We start from the raw sequence: 11,431 nt of genomic DNA on the forward strand, positions 1-11,431 counted from the left end.
AGTTAATTCCCTGGTTCTGGGAAAACAATTTGGAACCTAATGTCCCAATTAGATGGCTAGTGTATGTGGCTCTACCAAGTTATATGCCAGACAAGTATTATTCTCACTTGGGGTTGTTCTCCTTCTAAGATATCTAGATATATCCTTGTGATATCTTCATAAAGTTCTAAATTGAAGAACTGTTTCACGTACTGGTAAACAGATACTTACAGAATAGAATCCATGGACTACTGGAGAAGAGATTAAGATTATGGTGTCCAGAGTGAGCAAAACAAGTTGTAGAACTGATATAAAATGTTGTCTAGGGCTGTATTAATTAGGGTTCTCTAGAGAAACAGACCAACAGGGTATGTGAGTGTGTGTATCTCCATTTTTAAGACTTGGCTTACTTGATGTGGAGGCTGGCAAGTCAGAGATCTGTAGGGCAAGCTAGAGACTCAGGGAAAAGTCAATGTTACAGTCCTTCCTCGGAGGACCACAGTGTTTCTCTGTTAAGGCCTTCAACCCACCCAGAATATGGAGGGCAATCTGCCTTACTCAGTCTGCTGATTTCAGTGTATCTAAAAATGCCCTCACAGTGACCTCTAGACTGGTACTTGTCCAAATATCTGGGTTCTTGAGTCAATTTGACAAACAAAATTAACCATCACAAGGTCTCTGCCTGAAATCTCAGAATTTGCACTGAAACCCAAAGCAAGGGCAGTAGGCCATTGCAACAATGTAAAGAGGCGTTGTTGGACATACCACTGGGCTGATTAGAAAGTGGTCATCTTTTTCCTATGACCATTGTTCCCATCACCCACCTCCAGTCTACATAACAGGAGACAGGAGACTAGAAAGAGATTCACTGGAGGAAATAAGAGTTGAATCTGCTCTTCTTTTTTCTATCCCCAGACTGAATGCTGCTTCCCCTATTCACATCCCCACCAAGCGAGGGAAGCTCTATCTGTAGAGACCGAGGAGACCACATTCTCCTCTCTCAAACCTGCTGAGCTAATGCAGCCCATAAAATCCTCTCCAGTAAATACTAGGGAGTGCAACACACTTAAAGGTTCTGGAGAGAACCCAAGATGTGGCCCCAGAACCTCTGGAAGATTTGCCAATGTCAAGACTGACTCCTTCCATCCTAGAGAAGTGAACACAACCTGATGGGAGCTGCCCCTGACAGAGCAAGCACAGGGCAGCCTGTGCCCCAGAGACTGGCAGGTAAGGGGTAGGGATATGTGAGTTTCCCATAAACTAACAGAATCCTAGCAAAGAGCCAGGCTCTAGCCATGTTGATAAAACTTCATCTAAGAGGGCTACATGCCAAGGTGGGGAAACCACAAATAAGAGAAAATGAGGTGGATGGCCATGGCAGGAATGGGGCTGAAGTCCTAAGAGGGCAATCCGATCGTACCACTCATATGGTGTTGGGGGTCCCACAGGAGGCCTCCTCACAGTGAGCTCCAGGAAAGGGCCAGCCTGTAGACACTAGACATTGAGGGAGTGCAAGATGGCAGGCAGGGCTGAAGACGTTTTAGGTTTTGCTCCTTTTTCTTTTCTTTCCCCTCCCTTTGGCCTGAAGGACCCAGAAGCCATACTCTGAGGGCCACAGAGCTGTTGTGGAATGAAGGATGAGGAGGACTGGCCAACTGACCCAACCCTTTCTCTTTTCCCTGACCTGAGAAGCTGACCTAAGGAGAAGCAAATGTTAATATAGGAGTAGACACTTTTACTGAGACTCACCTGAACTTTTTAGTACTTGACAGTGAGTCTTGATAGTGTCTGGTGGAGAGAGCTTCTAGGGCAGGGAAGGAATCCTGCAAAGTATGTTGGAGGCAGTGATGCAAGAAAATTCTCTCCCGTGTCCTCAGTTGAGTTTGGCCCTCGCAGTACACTGCTTGTAAAAACTTAAAAAGACTCAATCCCATCTGCAGTTAGCAGGTGTCACCATTGCACCAGTTTAGCACACACTTTGGAATGTTTTCTGGCCCTTCACGTGTCTGGGCATGACATCTTTTCCAACTGAGAACTAGGAGGAGGGTGGCGTCTGGTCAAGAAAATTAAAGGCTCCCACGAGAGGAACATGGGCCTATCTGTACACTGTTTCAGCGACAGGAACCAATCAGGGACAAAGTTCCTATGTGTCTGCAGTGCAAACACGAATTTATAAGCTTTCTATCCTTCTGGGGTTGGGCTAGCTTTCAGGTGAGCGAGAGAAGAAGGAATTAGATGCAAGACACATCGATTACTAGTGCCATGGCTTATATGTAGCTCCTATGTTTTTGTTTTCTTTTTTCTTTCTAAAGTTTATTTTGAAAGAGACAGAGAGCCTGAGTGGGGGAGGGGCAGAGACAGAAAATCTCAAGCAGACTCCACACTGTCAGCACAGAGCCTAACATGGGCCTCAAACCCACGAACCGGGAGATCATGACCTGAGCCGAAGTCCAGAGTTGTTCGCTAAACTGACTGAGCCACCAAGGTGGCCCACCCCTCTTTTAATTAAATGGGAGGGGTCTGCCCCTAATTTATGAGTACTACCAGTAAGTACTTAAATGCCTATTTCTGGGGATCACTCTGTCACTTGCTGTGCTAGACCCTATTCAAAACAATAGGTTGATTTTTTTAGCATATGTGAATCAATAACTTATGTTCAGCTTCTGTTCTGAGCCATCCAGGTGTTAATGGATTTTACTATTTCCCCTGCAAAGCCTTGCTTGGTTTCCTGCTCCTACCCCTTTTGAGGCTTCTCATTTAATCATGTGAAAATAATAGACAAATGCAGAAGGAAAACACTGGTGAAGATCGCAGAATAAAACCAGAGGCTAACCAGGGAGCAGTGTGGTGAGACAATACCCTTACTGCCGCGCTCGAGGTGGGTTATGTCAGGGGATGAAAAATACAAGGCAGATGGGGCGGGCACCTGGGTGGCTCAGTCGGTTAAGCCTCCGACTACAGCTCAGGTCATGATCTCATGGTTGGTGGGTTCGAGCTCCGCGTTGGGCTCTGTGCTGACAGCTCAGAGGCTGAAGCCTATCTTCGGATTCTGTGTCTCCCTCTCTCTCTGACCCTCCCCTGCTCATGCTGTCTTTCTCTCTCTCAAAAATAAATAAAACATTAAAAAAAAAAGAAAAATGCTGGCAGATTATAGGAGTAAAGTCTTCCATATTCACCTGAAATGTTTCTCTTCCTCCACTTTATTTTTCTTGGAAGATGTCTTAAAAAAATGAATACTCTTATTTGGAGGCTTTTCTTTGTAACTGGAGGATAATTCATTTTGCAAATCCTTACTGAAGTAAGGAGTTATTTTTCAAAGGTTAACCTCACACTCCCAGCCTGGGGACTAAAGGAATCAGATGAACTCAAGTGGCCCACGGCATGGCTTTAAGCCTTAAGGAGGAGAAATTTCTGATAGGAGAGAGGGATGTTGGTTAAGAGGAAAACCACAGAAGTAGGACTTGATAAACCTCATCTTCCATGGGGAGCTGTGAAGAGTGTAGAGAGAAGGGTAGTTAGGAACCCAGTAACCCCAAATTCAAACCAGCAGAGTGCTGCTGGCTGCTGTGCAGAGTTTGGCTTTCTGATGCATTAAAAAAAAGGACTAAAATAGTGGTTTCTACTAAGACACTATGGTCCGTTAACATGTCGAGGGTAGTATTTGCATCCCTTTGCATTTTAAAAATATGCTGGGACTATCTTTGGACATTTCCAAGGACATTTCTGTACTGGGTTTTTATGAATTTTCTGTACTCTTAAAGTTTTGAGAGAGACGGACAGTGTGTATGGTGTGTGTGTGTGTGTGTGTGTGTGTGTGTCCATCCCTGCAAGCAGAGGAAGAGGCTTCATGTTGTCAGCATGGAGTCTGATGGGCTAGATCCCACACACCATGAGATCATGACTTGAGCCAAACACTTAACTGACTGAGACACCCAGGTGCCCCGATTTTCTCTACTCTTTATGATGCTCAGGCATTTTTTTTATAACAGAGCCCAGGAAGTAATAAAGGGTCTTAACTAAAAATATAAAAAATATTTTAGTTCCTGGAGAACTTCTTCCAAAAATTTGGTTTGAAAAGGGCCAATTGCTGCTTTTGTAAATTCAGTGATGTTGATGGTTCTAACAGAAATGCTGGGATTACAAGGCCCAACAAAATGACAATTATTCATGGTCTGAAACAGTTTTTCCTGAATCCCATCTTTATTTGATTATAATCAAGGTCAGTTCCCAGGCCCCAAGGTTTCCGGTAATATTAAGTGGATCCTTTGTCTTCTAAGTAAAAGGCCTAACATTCACTGCCCACTGCTTCCCACTCCCTGGGGCTCAGTGGTTCCCAGAGAAGGGAGCTGGAAGACCCCCTGCTCCAGGTCTGCCGCTCACTTGAGCATGACCAGAAATGATTTTATGAGCAACCAAGATTGGGGGCAGCAGAATTCAGAAGCACCCACAACATTCACAGACATCTCCATGAATGAGAGAATTTTTTGGTGCTTGGACATTCTCTAAGGGGGAGACTCAAGAAGGCTCAGACGACTCCAACTGGTGGAGACTAGGTTAAGGTGAATGAATTGCTGACTGCTGAGTCCATCTTCACTCTCGGAGGGGGTTATCAAGGACCCTGCAGAGTTCAAAGCTCTGTAGGCATGGTAGCAAGAGCTCAAGCTGTACAAAACTGAGTCATCACCATTCAGAGAGGTACCCTGCTGGCTACTCTCTGCCCACTTTTTTTTTTTTCCATTAATTGATTTATTTATTTCTGAGAGACAGAGACAGAGCAAGCAGGGGAGGGTCAGAGAGAGAGGAAGACACAGAGTCCGAAGCAGGTTCCAGGCTCTGAGCTAGCTGTCAGCACAGAGCCCAATGCAGGGCTCAAGCCCACAAACCGTGAGATCATGATCTGAGCCGAAGTCCAACTCTTAACCAACTGAACCACCCAGGTGCCCCTACTCTCTGCCCACTTCTAATCAGGAATCCTGATAGAACTGTGCCCTCAGGGATTCTCACATCTATACCAGTAGTTCTCAGTGGGGGTGGGCAGGGACACTTTTGGTTGTCACACCTGGGGGTGGGGATGTGGAGGGCTGCTGCTGGCACCTAATTGGGAATGGTCAAGAATGCTACTAAGCGTCCTACCATGCACCTGATTGACCCTTGACCTAAAATGTCAATAGAGCTGAGGTTAGAAACTCTGATCTAAATGGTCTGGTCTAAACTGTTCATGACTGTTTTATTATCGACGCTCTAGTCTTTAGTTTTTATGGGAGTTGCTTAGGCTCAAGCCTGTGTAATGCATTCTCAGGCATGTTAAAAATGACAGACCCATAATGGAGTTGCTTATGCGAAGCCCCCTCTCACCAAACTGACACTTAATTACAGTTTCAGCTGTTCTGGAAAGGGAATCTTCAGCCAGTCAGGACTTGTCTGATCAGCACTAGCTAGGGAATCTGCCTGACAGTCCCCTGCCCTCCCCTAAAGGAAAGTGACCTCGTAATAGACAACCTGAGTTTTTGCTTCCTAGACGTTCTTGTTCCTCTGTTCCCTTTTGCCTTAAAAGCCTTTGCTTTCTATGGCTACTTGGAGCTCCAGTCTGCTAGACTGGATGGTTTGTTGCCCAACTGAATTTGATTTTTGCTCAGACTCTTGACATTTTAAATATGCCTCTTTATCTTTTAATAGGCATATAGATTTAAGAGGTTGTCTTTGCCTTTATGTATTCATACTTTATCAAATGAGCATTTTTGATGAAGATATGCACAGAACATACAGATTCTCTTTTTTTTTTAGTTTATTTTGAGAGAGAGAGAGAGAGAGAGAGAGAGAGAGAGAGAGAGAGAGAGCGTGCAGGGGAAGGGCAGAGAGAGAGGGAGAGGGAGAATCCCAAGCAGGCTCCATGCTGTCAGCACAGAGCAGGGCTCATCTCCTGAACCATGAGATCTTGACCTGAGCTGAAATCGAGAGTCAGACCCTTAATTGACCGAGCCATTCAGCTGCTCCAGAACATACAAATTCTTTATTATTGTTCAAATTTGGTGAGGTGAAGCCATATAGTGTGGCTGAGGGAAGACCCTGGAGCAGGAGGGAGAACTTGGGGTTGGGGGAGGTGGGGCCACACTGCTGAAGTCTTCACATTTCTGCTCCCTCCTGTGGATGAGGAGGAGGATGGGCTTAGCTCCACGTTCTGTGAGGGCTCTAACATTCTGCCATTAAAAAACTCCTCGTAATGATGGGGCGTATGGGTGGTTCAGTTGGTTAAGCCTCCGACTCTTGATTTCATGACTCAGGTCATGATCCGAGTCTCGCTAAGATTCTCTCTCTCTTTCCCCCTCTGCTCATGCATGTGTGTGCTCTCACTCTCTCAAAAAACCAAAAACCAAAAAGAACAAAAGAACCCACACAAAACAAAACAAAAACCTTCTGATGAAACCCATATATCGGCACCAGCTGCGGGGGTTCTGCGCTCGAGCGGTCGAGCCTGACCCGCAGCCGCGAATCGCGTTTGGCTGAGGCCCTGGGGCCCCGGGCGGGGAGGCCCTGGAGGCCGCGGAGGCCCCGAAGGCTGCGGAGGCCGGCGTGGGGATGTCGAGGAGTTCGAAGGTGGTGCTGGGCCTGTCGGTGGTGCTGACGGCGGCCACCGTGGCCGGCGTGCCTCTGGTGCATCTGAAGCAGCGGCAGGACCGGCAGAGGCTTCACGATGGAGTGATCAGAGACATTGAGAGGCAGAATCGGAAAAAAGAAAACATTCGTCTCTTGGGAGAACAGATTATTTTGACTGAGCAACTTGAAGCAGAAAGAGAGATGTTATTGGCAAAAGGATCTCAAAAAACATGACTTGAAATGGATGTCAAATGTTTATGGGACAGTGTGGGGTGTGGGTGTGTGAGTGTGGATGGAGAATAGCTTTGTGAGGTGTCCACCCTTTTTTCGGTCACTGTCCTTTCAAACCTGACCAAAGACAAGAACTGTGGATCATACATTCTAAATTATTGGGTTAAAAGTCCCTGCTATCTGAGTAAAGAAGTAAGCAGACACTCTTGTGAGGAATTTGTCTGTCTGTGTGATCCTGGTAGAAGCCCCTTGAAGCCTGGTGTCCAGGGCTTAGGATTGTGCGTGAACAGCACTTGAGAGCCTGTGGGAGGAAGGGATGGATAGTAGCATCCACCTGAGTAGCTTGATAAGCCGGCAAGATGATGAAGCCAGGAGGACGTCTACCTCAGAAGGGCTGGAGGAAGGGGAGGTGGAGGGGGAGACGCTCCTGATCGTTGAATCAGAGGACCAGGCGTCCGTGGACTTATCTCATGATCAGAGTGGGGATTCCCTCAACAGTGACGAAGGAGATGTGTCCTGGATGGAGGAGCAGCTGTCCTACTTCTGTGACAAGTGCCAAAAATGGATACCAGCCAGTCAACTGAGGGAACAGCTTAGTTACCTTAAGGGTGATAATTTTTTTAGATTCACTTGTTCCGATTGCTCAGAAGATGGCAAGGAGCAGTATGAGAGGCTGAAACTGACATGGCAGCAAGTTGTCATGCTGGCAATGTACAACTTGTCTCTGCAAGGAAGTGGACGGCAAGGTTATTTCCGATGGAAAGAAGATATCTGTGCTTTTATTGAGAAACATTGGACCTTTTTGCTGAGAAATAGGAAGAAGACTTCTACCTGGTGGAGCACAGTGGCCGGTTGCCTCAGTGCGGGAAGCCCCATGTTCTTCCCCTCAGGTGCTCATGACTTCCGCGAACCAGGATGGTGGAAGCTTGTTCACAGCAAGCCCCCAACCATGAAGCCTGAAGGAGAGAAGCTGTCTGCCTCTACTCTGAAAGTAAAAGCCTCCAAACCAGCTTTAGATCCCGTCATTACTGTTGAGGGCCTTTGAAAACGGGCGAGTCGGAATCCCGTGGAATCTGCCATGGAATTAAAAGAGAAAAGGTCTCGTACTCAGGAAGCAAAGGACATTGGAAGAGCCCAGAAGGAAGCGGCTGGCTTTCTCGACAGGAGTACTTCTTCGACCCCTGTAAAGTTCATAAGCCACAGCCGCAGGCCAGATGTGGTTCTAGAAAAAGGAGAAGTGATCGATTTCTCATCCTTGAGCTCCTCCGACCGCACCCCTCTGACCAGCCCATTGCCCTCCCAGTCTCTGGATTTCTCCGCCCCCGGGACCCCCGCCTCTCACTCGGCTACGCCCAGCTTGCTTTCAGAGGCTGATCTGATTCCAGATGTGATGCCACCACAAGCCTTGTTTCACGATGATGACAAGATGGAAGGTGATGGCATTATAGACCCAGGGATGGAGTATGTTCCTCCCCCCGCAGGGGCAGCAGCCTCTGGGGCAGTGGTCGGGGGCAGAAAGAAGGTCAGAGTGCCTGAACAGATAAAGCAGGAGGTAGAAAGCGCGGAGGAAAAGCCGGACAGGATGGACATTGACAGGGAAGACACTGATTCCAACACATCTTTGCAAACGAGGACTCGAGAGAAGAGGAAACCCCAGCTGGAGAAGGACAGGAAGCCTAAGGGGTCCAAGTACATCCCCGTGAGCATCTACTAGGAGAAGCTGCTCCTGAAGAGGCTGGAAGCTTGTCCCAGTGCCATTGCCATGACGCCAGAAGCGCGCAGACTGAAACGGAAGTTGATTGTCAGACAAGCGAAAAGGGATAGGGGATTACCACTTTTTGACTTGGATCAAATTGTTAATGCTGCTCTTCTGTTAGTTGATGGACTTTATGGAGCCAAAGAAGGGGGAGTTTCCAGGCTTCCAGCGGGACAAGCCACCTACAGAACAACGTGTCAGGACTTCAGAATCCTTGACCGCTACCAGACTGCCTTGCCATCTAGGAAAGGGTTTCAGCACCAGACCACTAAGTTTCTGTATCGTTTGGTGGGATCAAAAGATATGGCTGTGGACCAGAGTATCATCAGCCTTTATACCTCTCGGATCTTGAAACCTTACATCAGGCATGATTATGAAACAAAGCCACCCAAACTGCAGCTCCTGTCACAGATTCGCTCCCACCTGCACAGGAGTGACCCTCACTGGACCCCGGAAGCTGACGCACCTCTTGATTACTGCTACGTCCGGCCAAATCACATCCCAACGATAAACTCTATGTAGGAGTTTTTCTGGCCTGGCACTGACCTGAGTGCCTGCAGTACCCGGATTTCAGTGTTGTCCTTTATAAGAAAGTTATCATTGGCTTTGGCTTCATGGTTCCTGACGTGAAGTACAACGAAGCTTACATTTCATTTCTGTTTGTCCATCCTGAATGAGAAGAGCAGGGATCGCAACTTTCATGATTTATCATCTGATTCAGACCTGCATGGGCAAGGATGTGACCCTTCACGTCTCAGTAAGCAACCCTGCTATGCTGCTCTACCAGAAGTTTGGATTCAAGACTGAAGAATACGTCTTAGATTTCTATGATAAATACTACCCCTTGGAGAGTAGGGAGTGTAAACACGCGTTCTTCCTCAGGCTCCGGCGCTGAAGCGAGCACAGTGCTTCAGAGAGAGACACGTGCACTCTCAGAGGCGGGCCCTCACGTCAGCCTAAAGGTGGATGTTCACAGCCCTGTGGGCCCTCATCTCTGCGATCAGACGTCCATTCAGACCTCTCGCCGGTGGCTAGACAGCTGGTGGGCATTGAGTAGTGAGCAGCCTTCAGCAGAACCGCTGTCCTGTCCTGTCCTGTCCTGCGCAGGCCTCAGCCCACATCTCGGGACTCCACAGTTACCTGGAACCGAATGGTGCTGCTGTCCTGCCCGACAGCTTCACGAATAAAAGATTCTCTGGGAGAAGGATCGGTTTTAATTTAAAGGATGAGGAAGTGTGGTAGCCATTAGCGAAGGATGCAGTACGGTGGGGACGCTGGGAGATTACGAGGCAGTCACACAAGGGGAGGCCAGCACTTCCCCATCCATCCATGAGCCATCACTGAACCCGGAGGACCTCCAGGGCACAGAGATTCTGCTGTCTCCCTGACTTTGGCCACAGTCAGAATAAGCCTGGCGTTTGTGTCCACACATCATGTCACCTGGTGTGCTGTTAATATCTCCTGCCAGGAGCTTTGGCCTAGGAGTGGGACCTCTCTCACAGGGTGGGGGGGGGGGCGCAGCGAAGTTTGCAGTGTCTGACCAGCCTTAGTTAGACTGTGCTGGCGGGAGGTTCGGACGGTGGGAGCAGAGCCAGTGGGGACGAGCCTGTTTGTCTACAGGACCACTCGGGTTGGTAGAGGGTGTTAGAGATGGACTGTCCGTCAGGGTTTGTTGGATCCGGTAGGAGTTTTCCAAAAGTACCAGATGTTCTCAAATAAAAATCTTTCCTTATGACAAAAAAAAAAAAAAAAAAGAAACCCATATATCCGTTTCCCTTCTTCGTATGTCTTCATGTTTCTCTTTCCATCTCTCCCACCACCAAAACACCTTCCCAAAGACTCTCCTTTTTTATTAGAAAATATTTTTTTTACTCCAACTGAAGACAATTATTTGTTATTGGAAGCCTTAAGTCTAAACCCCTCACTTCCTCCCCGCTCGAAATCCATCTTCTTAAAGCTTCCCTTGAGCCCGGCACCACCCCCATTCCTCTGGGACATGCATATTATGTCCTATCTGCTGGCTGTGAGCACCTTTAACATATAACAAGCATGCTTAGGCTATGTTCTAACATTCTGTTTTTTCATGTCCTTTTAATCCTAAAAATCTGTCTTCTCTTTCCATACATCATAGAACTCTGGAATACCAGTGCTACCACATTTAATCATTGTAATTTATAGGGTGTGGAGTTTTTGATGATTGTCACAAGTGCTTTCCTAGTTATTAGTAAGAGACTAGGCATCACCAGCACCCACAGTTTCTGAGAGAAAAGCAACAGGAAGGTGAAGCTATCTTATTGAATTCAGGGCTAATGGTAACAAATGACCTTGAGCTGGAAGTTGTGAAACCAAAGTATCAGTGATAAAGATGGTATTGACATACTGACACTAATTTGAATGAACTTTGTAAATGAAAATTTTAACAGATGAATCCCACAAACTTATTGAAATATAAAAATCAATTTAAAACTTGGAAAACAAATTACACCCCATTCTCCATTTTATTTCCTTCTCTTTTTCTAAAAGTCCTCCCCAAAATGAAACCCTTCCTGGGTTTTTTTTTTCAATATTTTATTGTCAAGTTGTTTTCCATACAACACCCAGTGCTCTTCCCCATAAGTGCCCTCCACCATCACCACCACCTCTTTTCCCCCCTTCCCCTTCCCCTTCAACTCTCAGTTCATTTTCAGCATTCAATAGTCTCTCAAGTTTTGTATCCCTCTCTCTCCCCAACTCTCTGTCCCTCCTCCGCTCCCCCTGGTTCTCCATTAGGTCTCTCCTGTTTTCCTGTTAGACCTATGAGTGCAAACATATGGTTTCTGTCCTTCTCTGCCTGGCTTACTTCGCTCAGCATGACACCCTCAAGGTCCATCC

General features: G+C 47.1%; 2 pseudogenes; both read left to right on the plus strand.

Annotated features, from left to right (window-relative positions):
* The first annotated feature begins 6,555 nt into the window (after positions 1-6,555).
* Positions 6,556-6,997, plus strand: LOC115298619 (annotated as a pseudogene).
* A 16-nt stretch (positions 6,998-7,013) lies between these two features.
* On the plus strand, positions 7,014-9,455 carry LOC115298576 (annotated as a pseudogene).
* Positions 9,456-11,431: the final 1,976 nt, after the last annotated feature.

This window comes from Suricata suricatta, chromosome 1 (genome assembly GCF_006229205.1).
Source record: "Suricata suricatta isolate VVHF042 chromosome 1, meerkat_22Aug2017_6uvM2_HiC, whole genome shotgun sequence".
NCBI lineage: Eukaryota > Metazoa > Chordata > Mammalia > Carnivora > Herpestidae > Suricata > Suricata suricatta.